Genomic DNA, 20286 nt, shown 5'->3' on the forward strand with positions numbered 1-20286 from the left:
TATTGACTTTTCACAGTCAACTCAATTCCCTAATTATTGGTATTGGATTTTGGGTGGGTGTTCAGTAGCTGAATTCAATACCTTCAAAAATCCTATTGAAATCTAAGGGGAGAGGTTCCATTCCTTTGAACTAGAGATATTTTAACAATTCTTTGGCTAGACAGGACTTCACAGTAGTCAGCAATTCTGCATAATGGGTGAGTGTTGATTTCATAGCCATAACCAGGGATAGAACTCAGACAATCAACTCCAAATATTAAAGCTTATCTGAGGTACCAAACCATCATGTCTAGCTATAGTAACATTAGGGCTTATATCCTCAGCTGTACATGTACTATTGAAAGTCTGCAAAAAAAACAGGAGTACTGTTTTTAAAGAAAATGAGCTTTTTTTTTTTTAGCATGAGCTTTCAAGCTCTGAAAAAAAAAATAAAAAAATAAATTTTAAGTCACAAGTTCTCCTGTTTTTTTTTCTTTCTTGAGACTAACTACTGCTTCTGAACCTATTGAAAGTCTGCCTTTCCATCCAGTAGAGGGTAATTGTGCTGCACATACATTCTAGCCAGACTGTTATAAGATATAGTACAAATAAAAGGGGGAAAATGTTTTTGCCTAAATTTAAAATGACTCAAATATTGTGAAGTTCCATCACAAAACAGTGCTCAAATGGATCTGCTAAGCAAGGGGAAACAACTCCCATCAGCCCTCTCTCCGCTACACATGCCTTTCCCCATGCCTGATAAGGGAAAGGTCCTGAAATAGTAAATGGTCAGGCTGTGTTTGGAAAATGGGACCCACATGGCAGCAGGGAGTGAAGAGAAGCCCCAGGAACTGTGAATAAAGCCATGAATGGAACAGGCTGTCAGTGCCAAACAGAAAGGTCTGTTGGCACTTCTGGGGGAAGAGCAATGGCTGGGCAGCGAGCCAATAAAGAGGGCCCTCAATGAGAGACATTAACTGAGCCGGGCTTGGAAACCTGCAAGCTCCTATTCGCTGGAATAGAGTGTGGAATGGAGAGGGTTTCCCAGACACTAGGTCAGTCGAGCCCCGACTCTTGACTGGATTGCTCAGCGGCCCAAACAGAACCGCTATTACTCACTTTGAACTGTAACTGTTTAAGCCTCTGTCCCTAGGGTATTTGCAACCTATGCCTTTCCCGACTGTCCTCATAAAATAACTTTTCCATTAGTCATGTGTTCAAGTGCTTATTGGGATCCACCAGAACTAGCGCCTACAAGGCCTAGCTGCTGAAACACCCACAGTGCTTGTCCCTGAGTCATGGTACATCTGGTATGCTTCTGGCACTCCTGGAGTTTGGGGAACAGAGTAGTCTCAATAATTACAGTTGAACTCATGTTCTGTTTATAAAGCACTACAAAGGGAGGAGCAGAAAGGATAAGTGCTAATGCAAAATATATAGTGTACATACTGTATATATGGCACCTACATATGCTGGCCTCTTATTTAGAGGATATTTCTGTTCCTAATATGAGACATAGCACAAGTTATTCTTTAGTTAGAAAAAAAGACATTATTAAAACAACGTGTTAAAATTAAAAGGGAGAAAAAACTCTGTGTGTGAACAAACCACTTTGACTTGCCCCCAAAACAGCACAAGAGGTTTGCAAAACTTCAGACTCCACCAGGTTCATCCATTCCTAGTGAGTCCCCCCATGCTAAGTAGTACCTGAATATTTAGATGAGTTTTAGTTAATGGGTAAAATTTACAAAAGCACTTAAGTTATTTCAGTGGGACTGAGCCTCCTAAATGCCTACGTCACTTTCAAAAAGGAGACTGAGGCTCTGAAGTAAGTTACTTAGGTGCTTTTGAAAATTTTACTCAAGATCTTTGGAACAAGAACTGTAGTATGTGGGAATTTGTTTATTTGTACTTCTATTATATACAATTAGCCAGCAATTGCTATGCTGTAGTATTATTCATAGAAGTACTATCCTGGAAGACTAAAATGATATTACAAAATCAGAGATGATGTGTTTAGAGAGCTGTGGCACCTGGTTTAGAATAAAATTGTGTTCCCAATGCCAAACCTGAATAGCCAGGCTAAGCTATGGGGTGCTCTTTAGGGGAAGGAATTCTCCCATTTGGAGAGCAGTGGAAAACCATCCCAGAGTTTCTAATGCAGCCTCAGACCTGCTATACCTCCCGTTATGCTGTGCTAAGCTGACGTTGGAGTAATGACCAGTGGATGTGTATAAGAATGGATCTACTACCATGTCTCCATCAACACACTGGCAGTGTAGAAAAACATCCTCGCTACCTTTATTTATAGTACTGCTATTTTATTATTTATTACGTATTGTGACAGGACAAGGCCAGATGGCTATAGGAAAGTAATGAGAAACAGGTATGTTAGCCCCAGACTAAACAAATCCCTGTTACCATGGTAACAAAATGTCAGTTGCTCCAGGTTAATCAAGACACCTGGGGCCAATTAAGATTCTTCTAGAAAACAGTGGAGATAGCTAGGTTGATTGGGACACCTGAAGCCAATCAGGGGCTGGCTGAAACTAGTTAAACGCCTCCCACTTAGTCAAGTGTGTGTGTGTCAGGAGCTGTAGAAGGGAGCTATGCTGCTGGAGACATGGAGGAGTACAAACCTTATCAGGCACAAGAAAGGAGGCCCTGAGGTATGGGTGATGAAGATATTGAGGAAGTGGGGGCTGCTGTGGGGAAGTGGCCCAGGGAATCATACTTGTCCTGTTTCCAAAAAGTCAGCTACCAAGAGCTGCTACTAGTAGGGTCCCTGGGGTGGGCCCAGGCTCCCCCCTCCCTGATTAATCTCTGAGACTGGGAGACAACAGAGACTATGCAAGGGAGAATAACTTCTCACCTCCCTTGCTGGCTTATGATGGAAATGGCTCAGTAGGCTGTGACCCTTGCCTCTAGAGAGAGAAGGGCTATGTGGAGGGTCACAGTGAGCCTCTGAGGCTAGTGTAATCTGCCAGGAAGCATGGGATGTACTGAGACAAGGTTGGAACTTTGTCACAGTATATTGTGGTAGCATCCAGAGGCCTCAGCCAGGATTGAGATCCTCTTGTGCTACGTGCTGTACAAAATGAAGAGACAAAGTCCACTCTGAAGAACTTACAATCTTAGGCCCCCATGTTGCAAAGACTTATGCACATGCTTAGCTTTGTTCATTGACCTCAGAGGAACTACTCACACAGTGTAAGGTTAAGCACACGAGTAAGTATTTGCAGGATCAGAGCCTAGAAAGACCCATGACAGACAAAGGACATATGGAGAGGGATGCAATCATATATACAAATTTCTGTATATCCATATATACATTTACAGGGACTGAAAATAAAGCAAGTGTCAACTCACCCAATCTGTTCCTCAAGTCATGGCTGTTGCTGTCTGAGCAAAATGCACATACGGACGCCTAGCATCCTGGTCACCTGCGTAACAAAATCACAATAGTGCTGCTATGAATCAACAAAGGGGCAGGTTTGTCCCTTAAAAACTAAAGAGTTCCAAAGATGGTACCACAGGAATAATAAAGAACATGGTGTTATCTCTGCAGGTGCCATAGCTTCTGGTGTATACATTGAAAAGATCTGTTTTATCAAGAAATCAACCTTTGGTGGCTGTGTCCATCTTTGGAAGTACTTGAATACTTTTACATCATCTGGAGTCTAATTTTTATTCATTACAATTCTGAGTGTATTGCAAATGTATGATGCTTTTAAATATTTTATGTGTTAGCTCCATGTGGGAAACTTTAAAAATGCAACTTGTATAAAGAATGCACTATATAGATATTCTTACAAAGCCATAAGTGAAAGGGCACGAATTGCAGGATTGCCAGAAGGGTTTTGGTTTGCCTACAGAGACTCATTTTTTTAAATGTGGAGAATGTGATAAGAGAGGCACAGCATCTCTGAGTACAAGAAAGTAAATTTCAGGAGTTGCAGACCCTCTGCTTACTGAATCGGTACTTTGATGACACTCCACAAACATACGGCCAGATTCTGAGCTTCATCAGCACTCACTTAATTCAACATCATGCTGAGCATGACCACCACCACTGAATTTAACTGAGCTCAGCTCCCTGCAGGATCTGGCACAAAAATATTTGCAAATATAAGACCAGGACAGTATCTGAGTTCCACCTTTCAGAACTGTTCATTTTCCTTTTCACATTTGTGCTGCCAGTAAAAGAAAACAACTGAGGGAATACAAAATGTCCTGGCACAAAACACCTATTTTAGTATCATGACACTAGAAAGCATGGACATTTATATTTCTAGGGCCTGATTCTTCCCCCTCTGAATTCAATTTCCAAACTCATATTAAGTTCAATGGATGCTGGATTGGAACCTTAAAACTTAATTTTAATGGTGAAATCAACTGCTTTCAAGTGAACACTTACTTTCTTATCTGCCAAAAATAGTAATGCCTCTCATAAAGGAACAGAAGCATGCTCCTTTTGTGATTAGGCAGATCCAGGTTGCTTAAGGAAGCAAGACTCGTTTTTCATGGGAAGCAAAATACCTAATGCAATGAAGTTCACTCTGCAATGCATATAACTTAGATACAGCAATTTAAACTCATTTTTAGACTAAACATTTTGTGCTGCCCTCCAGCTAACTCCTCTGGAGATGAAAGGCCCCATTTATAAACCAGTCCCTTTTGCTTTTGAGGGCACAAGTTCTCGCTCCTTTACATATCTATTTGAACACAAAAGATTGGTCTATCTAAAATGGGATTTTTGTAAATGTTGGATCTTTTCTGGTGTGATGCATACTGTATTTTGGGTACCTTTTTTCAATACAAAGATGAAACTCCTTTTTCCATGTATTACTGTTTGACTCACACTGATGTTGTGAAATGACATTTATTAGTGCAATGCTTCTGATAAACCTTTTGCTAGTCCTCAGAGAAGGCTTTATAATCTCCCAAGACTATTGAACGATGTGTTTCCAAAGTCCTAAGACAAGTATGTGTTAGCAGAATTTATACGAGATGTTTTGAAATTGCAGGTGCAAAATGTATAATGAAAGGTTGAGTTTTATTACGAGATTCCCAGATCTGTGGCAACAATTTTTAGATGTATAATGATCCCAATGCTCCCTTTCTCCCCGCTACCTCTCCCCTCCCATCCTAATCATCAAAAATGCAGATAATAGTGCATCAGATTTCCCTCTGGCAGAATAAACTACAGCTGAACCTTCATGTGATTATTCCAGAGTGAGTCACTTAAGCACGAGACTGCTTCATAAACTTCAGGGACTTCATTTGCATGTGAATATTGATTCCTCTCACACCAATGGGTCATCCTTTTATGTTTCTTTTTCATGAATTTCCCAGCAAGAGTATTGATTTTCCCCCCCCCTCCATACTGCAGCAGGGTGTTACTGCCGCTCCAGTCAAAAACACTTCCCTTAGCTGAAGCTGAATCAAATGGAGACTGTGTAGATTACTCACAGTTCTTCCCCTGTCAAGCATAAACAATTCACATTTCCTTCCAAGGAACCAGTGAACATTTGACCTTTCTTTTTTACATCATCAGATAAGCAAAGAGGGGAGGAAGGAAGATGCCCATCATTTACCAAAAGTAATTAAGGACCATGTTTCTTAAGTGGTCTGGACCTGTAGTACTCTTTGATCACTGAACCAACAGCAATAAAGTATTCTTGTTTTCATGATTCACCCAAGGGCCATAGTTACCAATTGCATGGAATAATTATACTTATAATATAATAAAAATATAATTATGTGTGGGCCTGATCCCATAACCCTTACCCACATGAATAATCCTAAATCATGCGTATTCCAGTTAATGTCAGCAGAACTTCTCAAAGGTAAGGGTTGCTCACATGGGTTCTGGTTTCAGGTCACAGTGGTTTGAGGGAGCCAGAAGGGGACAGACATTCTGTGTTAATCTGCTCCCTCCCACACAACATGATACTTGGTCAAGGGGAGGAAAGTTCTGCCCAATTGCCTTGTGGAGTTTCCTCAGATCATTTTGTCAGGGGACAGTATTTGTCCTCACAAAATGTAATCTCAATGTATTATCTAAAGCACAGAACCACTATCACTATGCCTCCATATTGGCTCCTGGCCCTACTCCTCTGGCTCCCATCAAGCACGGCTCCAGCAGATTCCTGTGAGGTCCCTTAAAGGAGGGATCCTTAGCATAGAGGGAACTGGGTAGCAATGTTAATGCATCCTTAGCTTCATTATTCATGAGGTTGGTGGGATAATCACGAGCATCTCCTTTCCTCTCCTATATATCCCAGGTCTCTCTGAGCTCAGCGTAGCTGGGGAGAGGCTTTGTAGGTGTTTGAATTACCCTTCCATGAACGTAGAGACTAATCTGGGTGAAAATCTAATCTGGATTTCTGTTATTAAATGATAGCAGAATATAGTGAACATTTATTTCACCATTCAATAGGTCTATTGTACTGGATTATGATGGTGAGATGCTGTGATGATACAACGCTAAGTGGCATAAGATTGCCCTGACTCAGACACATAGTGGAACGAGACTATTCATTTGGATTATCAGACTCTTCTGTGAAATAAGGACTAGAGTAGGGCTCTTGAATTTCACCATGGAGGCATACCAGAGGAGTTATGCAGGGGAAGCTATGAAAACCAGCAAGCTCTATCCTAAATTATGCATTCACTAATTTTTCATGGGAACTAAAATGCACCACCATTTAAAAACATGAAATACTGTTATCAATACTAATGTCTATAAAATATATGGGAACAAGCTGGAGAAATATTTACTTTGTTTCTGAATCCAGCCGATAGTAAATAATAGCTGGACATAACAACAGAAGTTCTTAAATTCAGATTTATTGGAGGGAAAATAGCTACTGTATATTTCCCCCCTCAGAGCCAGTTTCTAGGCTACACAGCACTTCACTGTGTTTATTTATTTTGTTTGGAGACCAGGTACCTGCAAAAAGGAGCCACAGTGTGTAGCATTGAAAAATCCATAATAAATTACAGAACTATTAGTGACTATTAGCTTACAGTTCTACATGTGGTTCTTAAGCAATTTCTTATATTTCCTCTGCCCTTTCCCATGCTGCTAGCCAGATGGTATTTTACATTGTTTTGGTAAGAGTATCGTGGATTTATGAATGAAAAACAAGGGGAAAAGTTCTCTCTTTGTTCCAGATCTGTGTTCATGGTTTCACGGTCAATAAATCTTTTCTGGTTTTATAACAATATTATAAATTGTCTCCACTTTCTTGTGTGTTTCTTGGGTTCCTTTATAACTCTAGAGCTCAAAAACCTCTTACTTTCACCCGGTGTTATTTATTAACAACACTGCCTAAAGCACCTAAGAGCCCGAGTCAGGGACTAGGGACCCATTGTGCCAGGCGCTGTACAAACACAGAACAAAAAGATGGTCCTTTCCCCCAAAAGCTTACAATCTAGAGTAAGACAAGAGACAACTGATGGATAGTAAGGAGGGACATGATAAAAACTTTACATATTTGAAGACTTATCAAGAGGATGGTGATCAACTGTTCTCCATGTCCACTTACGGTAGAACATGAAGTAATCAGCTTACTTTGCAGCAAGTTAGATATTAGGAAAACTTTTGTAACTATAAGCATAGTTAACACTGGAACAGGTAATGTAGTAGGTGGTGAAATGCACATCCTTGGAAGTTTTTAAGAACAGGTTGGACAAACACCTGTCAGGAATGGTCTAGGTTTATTCAATCCTGCCTAAGTGCAGAGGGATAGACTAGATGATCTCTGGGGGATTTTTCCAGCCCTAGATATAGAAGGGAGTACAAGGAAACAACAAACACTGGTAGTAATGGCAGCATAGCAGTAGCCTTACCATTGTTAATTTTTTTTGTATGCATCACAGAAAAGTAGAGTGTTAAGAAGTGTTTGAAGGACAATAATGTAAGGGATGTTTTCTTGTGAAAGAGGTGACCCAGGGCAATATAGTATACATTTATTTATATATAATTGTACAATGTATATGCAAGATTCAATTCAAGCAGCAGTGTTGCTGGATAAATGTAAATATTAATAAAACATGCTTTTCAAAAGGGAATATTCAACAATCCCTTTTCACCTGTCACACCTGATGTAATCAGTGCGCACTTTCCACAGATCTAATGTGTACAGCATCATAAATTACCTTTACCCAACAACTTCTATATCCCTTCCAAATGACTTCATTTTCTACTGACATTTCAAGTATTGATTTGAAATTCTAGCACAATATTAAACAATTGCTTCAAACTTACCTGTAAATCTAAGATTAACTCTCAAGAGTAGCCCCTTTTTTTTTTTTGGAAAATAACATTAACTCTGTTTAAAAAGTGTCATTCCTGATGAAGCAAACTGAGATCAAGCCTAATAAGAATCTGACTATATATCCTAGGATTCTCCACAGAACTCACATCACTATACTATACTAATCCCCCTCCATATTGGCACCCAGAACTGCTTTATCTAGACTTACTATTGCAGTTCACAGTTAACTGGATTTATTTCTCCTGCCCCTTTTTCTAAGCTTTTTGCAGGTAGTGCTATCCAAAGATGAAAGAATGTAATTCAAAGTGTATATACATTCAAATACCTTCATTTTTTATGTGAATCCCAAATACAAAATCGATGTTGCAGACCATTTCCCAACTATTTTAACATTATGGTATAAAACAAAATAAGTATAGTACTTGGATTGTGTTGCATCTACCTTGACATGTACTTACTAGAAAAAAAGTGACACAAAACCTGCTCAATTTACTTTTCCACTTCCTTCTTCTCAACCATTAGTGGATTATTGTAGATACTTGTAAGAAGTTGGCACTACCGTAGTCAGTGTATCTGATGTCAGGGCATGACACTGCAGTCTTCACCTCTAATGACCCCTTGATCACCTCACTGTCACTGCAATGGCTTGATTCAGCCTAAGAAAGTACTCTAACAGTGTCCATACTTCCACAGGAAATAAATAACTGTATATTTATTCCAGATTTGTGGTGGTATTTCTACTTTTACCAAACAACCAGAGTGCAGGTTAAGTGAGATACAGTAACTCCATGGCACTGCCTTGTTCTATATCCTCCTTCCACAAGACATTAAAAGAAGAGTGAGAGTGAGACGTGAAACGATGAAGATGAGAAATTCATGCACCATATGTTCTCCAGCATTAGGCACAAAAGGATGTGTCAAGAGAATAGTTGTGGGGGCATCCAGCTGTGTCTCAGTTCTGAAGAAGCTTTTCCTGCTGTTCATTGTTTTGTGTGTCACTGTCTTGCCATTCATTAGTTTCTGGATGGTGGAAATTTGTACTATACTTTTAAATGAATACACAAAATATTTTAATACAAAGGCAAACATTTAGCGTATGGATGATTCTCTCTCCGAATGAAGCAAGATCTGATTAATGATTTAGAATATAGTCAAGACGACAGAAGTTTACTTCACAAAACAAAGCATGGCAACAGATAAACTAAATCTTTAGTGCATGGATGCAGGGCCGCCCAGAGGATTCAGGGGGCCTGGGGCAAAGCAATTTCAGGGGCCCCTTCCATAAAAAAGTTGCAATACTATAGAATACTATATTCTCATGGGTGCCCCCGAGGGGCCCGGGGCATATTGCCCCACTTGCTTCCTCCTCTCCTGCCCCCCGGGTGGCCCTGCATGGATGACACTTTTAAAGTGAAATTGACCTCTTATGATAGTGAATTTAATAGGTTAAATACATGCATAAAGCAGTATTTCCCTGTATTTATTTTAAATCTATTAATTTCATCAGGTGTCCCCTTATTTTTACATTGTGACGAGGTGACCTGTTGTAAGCGTCCACTGACACTCTTTTCTAGTCTAAATAGTCTGCCTGTAGCTTTTTTCCACTTTAAAATGTTTTAATAATAAAGCCATTAGCTCAGGTAAAAAATAAATACTGTTTCAAGAAATAACGTAATTTCATTTTTAAATTATAAGAGGGTTTTTAAAAATGCATATTTCTTGCATTTTATAACTCAAAAATAGTAAAAACAGATTTTCTTCAAATTCCATTCCCGCTCTCAGACTAGGGAAAAAAATAAGTCTGAAATACGAAGTTACAGTCCAGAGAACATTTTTACAACTGACATATAAAACCCTGGAAAGAGGTGTTTTATGATGGAAAGTCTGACACAACCCTAAGTCCATAGAGCCACAAAAACAAACACTATAATACATGTAGTTTAATAAAAACTAATGGTAGAATCAAACCTGAACTGAAGGTAACTAGCAAGTTGTTACACTAACATCAGACGACAATACTATATTTGGCCCAATCTTGCAAATAAAGCTTCCATTAGAGTCCTTGAAGCCATTGAATTCAGTGGGAGTTTTGCCTGGATAAAGACACTTTTTCCCCTGTAGTGAATGAGGTAAAAAAATCCTGGCCCCAGAACACAGCTCTCTAGCAACATAGCTCTAATAGGTCTGTTTTGACACAGCTCCCCCTTAAGAAAAGGATATTTCCCAAGGCAGAGAACTCTATAGAAAAGCTAACACGTTTCTATCAATCCAGTTCACAAAACATTCATCCAGGCATTTTTCATCTCCCATCTTGAGTACTGCAACCTCTTTCTCTTAGGTCTTCCTGATGCCTGTATTGCTCCTCTCCAATCTATGCAAAATACAGCTGTCAAGATAATTTCCCTCAGGATTATGATAAATAAAACACAGAACAAACTCCCATCACATTAAGCAAAGTATGAAGTGCTTGTCTAAAAGAATTATGCAGGAGAAAACCACCATGGTTAGAGAATGCATAGCTTCTAGCTTTATAGTACTATACAAGCTCTCTGTACAATTCCCAGACCAGAAATTTCATCTTAAAGGGCTAATACGTTTGCAATTAACCAGATATAAGTTAAGGCCTTCCCTCTGAAGTAATTATTGTTATAATTCCTTTTTTTAAAATCAGATGGTACACATTGTATTCAAAACCTTTGAATTTTTATTTAATGGGAAAAATCAAGGAAGATGTTTATTGCCTCTGTCACATGGTTTCAAAGTGCAATTTTCAGTTACAGACCTCCATGTAGTGCAGTGCCTGTGGATATATTAGTGCAGAACATGGGCCAGAGATTTCCTATTTCCCAATTTACAGTCTCTCTTCTGCCTAAGCTAAAACTATGTGAATATAAAAATGCGTGATTCCTGCAGGTATTGCAAAGTTCTAAGTAACTAATGTTTCTAAGGACATTCAGTTGAGATTTTTATTCTTTATTTCTATGACAAGGCCTTTAAGCTCTTGACATCATCTCCCACAAAATTTCTATCAAAGGAAGGTGAATTTCTAAGATGCAGTAAACTCACCATTTGTAGGCAAACATTTCATTTGTTTAATCATCTATTCAGAAAGAACTTTCCACTGTATGCTTACAACTACAAATCACACCAGCTAACTTACCACAAGCAGCAATGAATCCTGAAGAAGTTTAGCAATGGATACAAATTTACAAATGGTTGAGAACTCCCTGCAGTGTGTAAGTGTTTGCTAACTGATAAACTGCAAAAATAACACAAGGAAAAACCTACCCTTTAAACATGAATGGAGCTACCTGTGTATAATTGTCTACGATATAAAACACGAAGGAAGAAAACACTGAATATTCATGCATTTATAGGGAGATATTTTTAGAAGAACCCAAGTGATTTAGGAGCAAACATCCCATTGATTTTTCTATTAAGAGCTTTTGAAAATTTAAACCGTGATAATAAAAATTGGGATGCTTAAGTATTTTTTGGCTTACATTTGCATCTCTCTCCTACTCATATTCTAGTGAATATTCATTATAGGAGACAGGTGGATCAACTGCATGATACTCTACTGACAGATGTTACTGTATACTAGTATCTGTTCAGAGTTTGCTTGATGAGGTACTGGAAAACAGACTTCAAACATAAGCATATCTGGCTACAAGGTATGTCTGCAGGCTTAGAGGTAAGTATCGTTTTCAGATGCATTATGAGTCAAGGCAGGTGTTGGTGGGGAAGGGCTCAATTGTAGCATCCAAACTGTGGTGGAGAGAGTGATTAGACAAAGTTTAGACCTAGTGTAAACAGATGTCATACTACTCTAATCAATGGGATTACACCCACTTACAGCGGGTCTGAATTTTTGCCATTATGTCTGTAACAAGGCACAGTGGGCCATAATTTGAGGTGAGATGAATGACAGCATAAGTTGTATATTAGTAAATGAACGTATGTCAATGAAAGTGGATCTTATTCTGATCTCATTACCTGAGACCAGAACCTGACTCACTGAGTATAAACGGGTGCATATTATATGCTAAGAGGGTGGAAGGATAGCGTTACAACAGGAAAAGCAACTAACAGGAAGATGTAGAAGTTATAAGATAAAGCGGGCCATCATTATTTTATATTATACCCCCATGCTTGCTTTTCTTGCTGCTACTCTAGCCTTCCTTCATGTCAACATGTAAGTTACAGCAACATACAGCAAAACACACAGATTCACACTATTTTACAGATGCATATAACTCTCACTGCCCCTTTTAGAACCTCTGAAAATTTGGTCCAGTGCCTGTAGGGTGCTGGGGAATGAGCTCAGTAGTGGCACTTGCTACTTATGAAAGTTCTAATGTGCACTTCATGTAGCAGTGCCCTCCCCTAGGATAGCTGGTGAATATAGGGTTTAGAACTATGGCCATTATCTGACCTACTCCAATATGACCCATTCTGAGTGCACGATATTTGCAGCAATCGAGCAGATCCCCCTTAATCCCTTTCCCTTTACTGAAAAGAAGGGTCAGCCGTCATATTATAGTTTTCCCTCTCAGTTGGAGATGGGGTGGGGGAAGATGTGGAGGGAGAAAGATGCTCCCTGTGCCCTCTCTGCAACATTCTCAACCATGAGCAGCACTGATTTGGCCTTCAGCGTACACTTTGCGTAGTATTATGGTATTCACGTGCAGCCATCACCAGTGAGAGCGCACAATACCTTTTTAGATGCCCAGTAAATAAATGGTGGAACTGCTTTTCCCACCCCATCCCAAACATATTTTTGTAATGCCCAAATAGTCTGAACATGCTCATCTGCCAACATGTATAGTTTTTAAAGAATAAAAACCAAACAAAATATTGGAACTAGTCATGGAAAAGAGAAAAAATAAATGTCGAGAGGACATGGCAACGTTTGGATTTTTGCTTGCACCACCTTTATGGCCCACACAGCAGAGAATGACTGATAAATTACAGGTACCCACACATTAGCTAGTGTGATGACCTGATTCACGCTGTTCCACAGAGTGTTGCTGACTAATTCTCTACAGATTTCTAGGGGTCTTGAAATATAATGTGTGTTGTGAATGAAAAATAACCAACTTGTGTGGTGTGTCCAGTTAAACTAGTGCCTGGTTCTGCAAACAGTTACTATGGTGTGCAAGGCTTACTCCTGTGTCAGTGGGGACATTACCTTCATGTGGAATGAGGACTGTCAGAGCCCTTCACTCATTTGTGTTCCCTGGGTGGGGACCTTGTTTTGCTATGACAGCTAATTTTCCTAAAGCTTAAGACTAGAGATAACCCGAAACAAAATTTGAATCTGGATTCAGCTCTGAATGCCCTCAAAGAAAACGTGTAGATGTACAGACATGGAAGTCTGATTCAGGCCACTACAGAAATAGTGGCCAAGTCCAAGGTTCAGATTTGGATCTGGATTTAGATTTAAATTTCTCCAAGATTGGATGTGTTCAGATGCAGCATTGTGGTGCAGGCTTGTCTCTATTTAAAATTATCTCAAGCATTTAAGTTTTTGTTCCTTGAAGAGGGTTTTTAGGGAAAAAATTAGATCACATTAATTCAGAGTTGGCTGCAGTCTGCATCCTTGTCACTCCCACTGTTGCTGTAATGTATGCAGCCTAAGGAGCAGGTACACAGGAAATTAATTCTGAGTACACTAACCTCCTATTATCTTGCACTGCTGGATCTGACCTTAACAGTACTAATTTAGTGACCTTAATAGTACTAAGTGAAAAGATGTGTCCTGTCTGGTTGTGCAAATAGGCTGGTGAGTGTGAAAAGTTGACGTAGTAAAGTAAAAGAGATCGGTGAATCATCAGAATCAATCTCTCACAAACACCCATTCAATGCTCACATGGAAAAAGTTCTAAACTCCTTGACACTTGCCTGTCATGCATGCTTGTCAGAATGAAACCCAAGCCTGAAAGCTGCAATATTTCTAGCTTTCATTTTGGAGATTCATTTGTTTTATCTGTAAGTAAAACCAAAAGATGGATTTGTCTGCTATGAAGAAAAAAAAACAACCAGTAATGCGGTTCAGCTATTCTAAATGTTGGTGTGTGTGTATTGAGCTGAGGAGGAGTTGGAGTGTGACTGTAATTAAGCTCCCTTTAGCCTTGAAAGCTTGGGGTGCTTAAACTTTATTTATTTATATATAGCTAGAAGCACACTCTTTAGGTGGGATTTCCTGGCTTTCAAAGCATCATTAATCCCAATCAACCTCTAGTGATCTGGTCTTACTCCTCACAAAATAAACCCTGTTAGGCAAACAGATGTTAATTTTAGTACAAGTTGTGATCCATTGAAAGAAAAAGCACTCCACTAAAGATGTAGGTACGGCTTTTAAAGCATGAAGTGCAGCACGTACAATGCTTAAGGATTTAAAATAAAATCCTTCATCACCAAATTCCTATTGGTTGGAAAATGTTTAATGAACCTGACAGGCTTTCAGTTAAGACACGTGCTGAGTTATTCAGGGTACGTCTACACTACGGGACTATTCTGAATTTGCATAAACCGGTTTTGTAAAACAGATTGTATAAAATCGAGTGCGCGCGGCCACACTAAACACATTAAATCGGTGGTGTGCGTCCACGGTCCGAGGCTAGCGTCGACTTCTGGAGCGTTGCACTGTGGGTAGCTATTCCGTAGCTATCCCATAGTTCCCGCAGCCTCCCCCGCCCCTTGGAATTTCCAGGTTGAGATCCCAGTGCCTGATGGGGCAAAAATCATTGACGCGGGTGGTTCTGGGTAAATGTCATCAGTCACTCCTTCCTCTGGGAAAGCAACGGCAGACAAGCATTTTGCGCCTTTTTTCCCCTGGATTGCCCTGGCAGATGCCATAGCATGGCAATCATGGAGCCTGTTTTGCCTTTTGTGACTGTCACCGTATGTGTACTAGATGCCGCTGACAGAGGTGATTCAGCAGCGCTACACAGCAGCATGCTTTTGCTTTTGCATGACAGCAGAGATGGTTACCAGCCATACTGCACCATCTACCAATCCATAAATTGGTAAAAAGATGATCATGGCTACCAGTCGTTTTGCACCATTTGCTGCTGTCATAAGTGCCCCTGGCTGCTCTTAGCCAGGGGCGCAAAAGCCAAAATTGGGAATGACTCCCTGAGTCAATCCCTCCTTTTTGGTATCTAAAAATAGAATCAGTCCTGCCTAGAATATGGGCAAGTGTACTAGAGAACCACTGTATCAGAGAGCACAGCTGCTGTGTCAGATCCTGCAGAAATTATGAGCTGTATGCTATTCACAGGGGGTGCTCCTGCAACAACCCCACCTGTTGATTCCGTTCTTCCCCCAGCCTTCCTGGGCTACCGTAGCATTGTCCCCCCACTTGTGTGATGAAGTAATAAAGAATGCAGGAATAAGACACAGTGACTTGTTAGTGAGAAATGAGTGGAAGGCAGCCTCCAGCTGCTATGATAGTCCAGACAGGACAGTAAGGAGTGTGGAGGAGAGGAGCCCAGCATCCCTCTGCTAGTCCAGGGGCAATTGAATCTTTTTTTTTTTTTTTTTTTTTACACACATGAAGGGTGGGGGCTGACAGAGCTCAGCCCCCTGTTGCTATGATGACGATGGTTATCAGCCATACTGCACCATCTACCAGGAAAAATTAGGGCCAGGCGCCCTTGATCGACCTGACGGATGCTAGTCAGCATGGTTACCAGCCCTTTTGCACTGCCCCATGTACCAATAGGCTGATGATGAGGACGGGTACCAGTCGTTTTGCACCATCAGCCACCCATGGCGGGGGGGGGAGCAAGGATGTTGGTGTTCAGTGCTGCAGCATCGCGTCTATCTGCAGCATTCAGTAAAGATAGGGTGACATGTAAAAAGTCAAGAGAGGATTGTTTTCCCTTTCACTTCTGGGGGTGGGTGGAGGGGTGCGTAAATTGCCGAGCTATGCCCTGACCCACCGCGGACACTGTGTTTGACCCTAGAAGCATTTGTAGCTTAGCCAAGAATGCAAATGCTTTTCAGAGAGACTGCAGGAACTGTGGGATAGCTTGAGTCCTCCAGTCCATGAGCGTCCATTTGATTCCTTGGCTTTCCGTTACGCTTGTCACGCAGCAGTGCGCTGAGTCCCTGCTATGGCGTCTGTCTGGAGATTTTTTAAAAATGTTTTTTAATTCGTCTTCTGTAACGGAGCGCTGATAGAACAGATTTGTCTGCCCTTACAGCGATCACGTCCGCATGGTCCATGCGGGAGCTCTTTCTTTATTTTGATTTTTAACTGCATCGCCACACATGCTGATCGGAGCTCCACGCTGGGCAAACAGGAAATATTCAAAAGTTCGCGGGGCTTTTCCTGTCTACCTGGCCACTGCATCCGAGTTCAGATTGCTGTCCAGAGCGGTCAGTGGTGCACTGTGGGATACCACCCGGAGGCCAATACCGTAGATCTGCGGCCACACTAACCCTAATCCGATATGGTAATACCGATATTAGCGCTACTCCTCTCGTTAGGGAGGAGTACAGAAACCGGTTTAAAGAGCCCTTTATACCGATATAAAGGGCCTCTTAGTGTGGACCGGTGTGGCGTTAAATCGGTTTAATGCTCCTAAAACCGGTTTAAACGCGTAGTGTAGACCAGGCCTCAGGATGTGAACTAGGAAAACAGCACAGGACAAACATTCTCAATTCACAGACAGCTCATGGTATGATTGTGATGGCATTTATACACCACTTACCAAGGGAAGTGAAGAAAGGATTAACCAGCATCTCTACAAAAGAACTGCAAGGAATTAAGGTTGGGTTAGTTGTGGGAAAGCAACGTTCTTAAACAGAGAGCAGACATATGGCTCCTTCTGGGCAGTGAAAGACACTCCTGGTGAGTTGGGTTTGCAATGGAAATAGTCCTATCACTGGTCAAGTAGGCTGAGGCAACCCCAGCTCATTTTTCTTTCTTGATTTTACATTTATATGGCTTGGTTTGATTCCTTAAAAGCACAGGACACTCTTTTGGCTTTGTTACTTAATTGTATGAAGTAACCAGTGACTGAGGAGCCTTGGCAAGTTTTGTTTTTTTTATTTTCCAGACCTGCATGTGTAGGCCATTGTTCAATGTTCAGCAATAGTCACTCATACATGATGATGATACAAATAACAAATGCATACAAAGAAAATCAGAATCAGTTTGTGACTGATTGGGTAAATGAAAAAGGGGGCAGATTCATGATTATTATTCAACCAGTTCTGCTTGTGAGGAAGATGGAAGTGTTGAGTTATTTTTTTTAATACAATTTACAGCTTTTATGAACTCTTTCTTAATGTATTTTTTCAAATATTTTAATATGGAGATATATAGCTGCTATAACATTCATCATACCTATAGTAAGTAGATATTAACTTCCTTTGACATGAATATTATAATCTATTGACCCAAAAGGTAAATATTGACTGAGTGAAGCTAGTCAAGATTTATCTCCAGGCACAATTAATCTTGATATTAACTGAAACAAGAAATTAATGTTAATATTGATATATCCATTCTAACAGCCTGATTCATTACAAGTGTAATTCATTACAAGTGACATTACAAGTATTGGGATCAGGCACTTAAAATCTTAACCAGCAGTATGTGGACGTCTCTCTTATGGTTAAGATTTTTCAAGAGGCAACAATTTTGCCTTTAAAAATAAAATGAAGGAGAGCAGCACAGTGACATCTAGGGGGGAAATATTGACCTCCTGAGAGGCGAGAAGTACTCAGTTAGACTGAATGTATACATCAGATTTCATAGGTTTCTCTTGAGAATAATATGTTGGTGAAATTTAATGGAAAAATGAACTTTGGGGTGTGTGAAATACCTTAGAAAGGAATGGCCAAGACATTTACAGAAAAATATGTCACCACTTTAACTGAACAGCAGTGCTTGACGAATCATGGGTCAGAGTTGTTCTTTCCTACCATGTCCATTAATACTATACACCTCATTTTGCTATGTATGTTCTGGGCCCTTGAATTCCACATCTGTTTACAGGAGCTCAGTGATATCCAATGCAAATAGAAGGAAAATAACTTAAATGTGACGATGTTTGCACATTTTGCCTGTATTTGTTTTATATAGGTCTGAAACTGCACCATTCAAGGTAATAGGAGTTTTGCTGCTGATTGCAATGGATGGAGGATTGAGCTTTTACCTATTGAACTTTCAAGCTTTGCTAACATAACTAGTCACTAAAAACAAGTGTGTAGCTCAAATGATCAAATATTTGCTAAAAAATAATTTTGAATTGTATTTTTAATAAACTGAATAGAAAATGTTGTTATTTTATGTAGGTTACTTATATACACCATATTGTAGTTTTACTGATACCTGATTAGATGATTTACATAAATCTTCAGTGTGAATATTAATATTGGAATTAATTGAATATGGTATATCATTTGAAATTCACATTGTGCTGGGAAGTTAATTACATAAGCTACAGTTGCCTAGTTTATATAAATTCCAATACAAATTGCACATTCATTTGTGATAATCACAGTTTAAATAACCTGCAGAGTAAGACTATTTCACTGAAGAAATTCATGAATAATTCTAATTAATATATTTGAGAATTTTGAAATCTGTTTCCAAACAATTCATGAATAGAACAAAAGGCTAAATTAATTGTATAAAATATTTATTTGCTCAAGCTTTAAATAGAATCAGTTCTTCAGATCATGGGGAAGCCTGTGCAGAACACGCAGAATTTGAAGGATCTACAACTATATTTAGAATTTACATTAGAGTCAGCTGGCACCATGAAAAATAATTAAGGGTGTTTAAAATGTAACTATTTTACATTAATAAAAGGAAAACAAGTCCTTTGGGGCTGAGGGTAGGTAAATTTGAGTCTAAAATGAGAGAGATCTTTCATAATGAGGGACAATTTGGGCACTGACATACAGCTCTATTGTTTCCCTGTCTGAAGTACTTGTGTGATTTCCCATGAGATATCTTGGTGCCATGAAACTTTTTTTCCCAGTAGAAATAATGTCACATGACCACAGTCACCACCAGGAGTGAGTGATATTCCTAATGAAAGATTTTCTGACAGGAATAAAATAATCACTCCAGTCTCAAATCAAGTGGTGTATAATTTGTCTAGTTATAAAAAACCGGAAGCTGCTGTATCAAGTTTTATTAAAGATGTCAAATCATGCTCCATTTTGAGTTGAAAAATGGTTCCAAATTTTCAGCTCATAGCAAAGCAATTCCAAGTGTGAATATCTAAACCAATTTTTGTAGATAATAATCAGATGCATTGTTTGCAGTAAGTGGATAATTTCTTTGTCCACAGATACATTCAAATGGTGAAATAATTCACCAGAGCAGCTATCAATTGCCAAGGTTCTGTTATCATAACAGTTTATGCAATATATTCTATGTAGTAAACATATTAAAAGTGGACTGAAGAATAACTAAAGTACTTGCATCTCCTGTTAATTAGCTTACAGTGCTTGAAAAGGAAAATATACTTGCAGGCCACACACATCTGATTATTTACTTATTTAGGTCATCATAGTGATACTTAGGGTGACCAGATGTCCTTTTTTTAAAGGGACAGTCCTGTTTTTTGGGACTTTTTCTTATATAAGCGCCTATTACTCCCTACCCCCGTCCCATTTTTTTCCCCACAGTTGCTATCTCATAACTCTAGTGATACTGAAATGAAAAAAAAGTGTGGCTGACATGACATTGCACATGATTAAAAGTTACAAGTAATCAAAAATGAATGAGGAGAGCTGTGTAATGCACAGGTTTAAAAAAACCGATAGTTAATGCTTTCTATGACACTTTGAAAATGGATATGTAAATGCTAATTATTGTTTAGTTCTTATGAAACGTGCCGAATAGACAGCTCTGAAGTTTGAAATCCTTCATTTACAGAACAGATAAACACACACGTTTCATGGGGAGTGATTCTGTCAGCTTCTGCATGTTATTTTCAGTGGGGTGATCCACAGCTCAACCATATCAGTGGACCAGGCTCAACATGCT

General features: G+C 39.5%; 1 long non-coding RNA gene across 1 annotated transcript in view; it reads right to left on the bottom strand.

Moving 5' to 3' along the window:
* LOC120407355 overlaps positions 1-20286 on the bottom strand; it is a 132623-nt gene that overhangs the window by 12122 nt on the left and 100215 nt on the right. The window contains exon 2 of the long non-coding RNA XR_005599907.1: positions 3349-3422. This is a non-coding gene — a long non-coding RNA (uncharacterized LOC120407355). The remainder of the gene's footprint in view (positions 1-3348; positions 3423-20286) is intronic.

The sequence above is a fragment of the Mauremys reevesii genome, linkage group 6 (assembly GCF_016161935.1).
Source record: "Mauremys reevesii isolate NIE-2019 linkage group 6, ASM1616193v1, whole genome shotgun sequence".
Lineage (NCBI taxonomy): Eukaryota > Metazoa > Chordata > Testudines > Geoemydidae > Mauremys > Mauremys reevesii.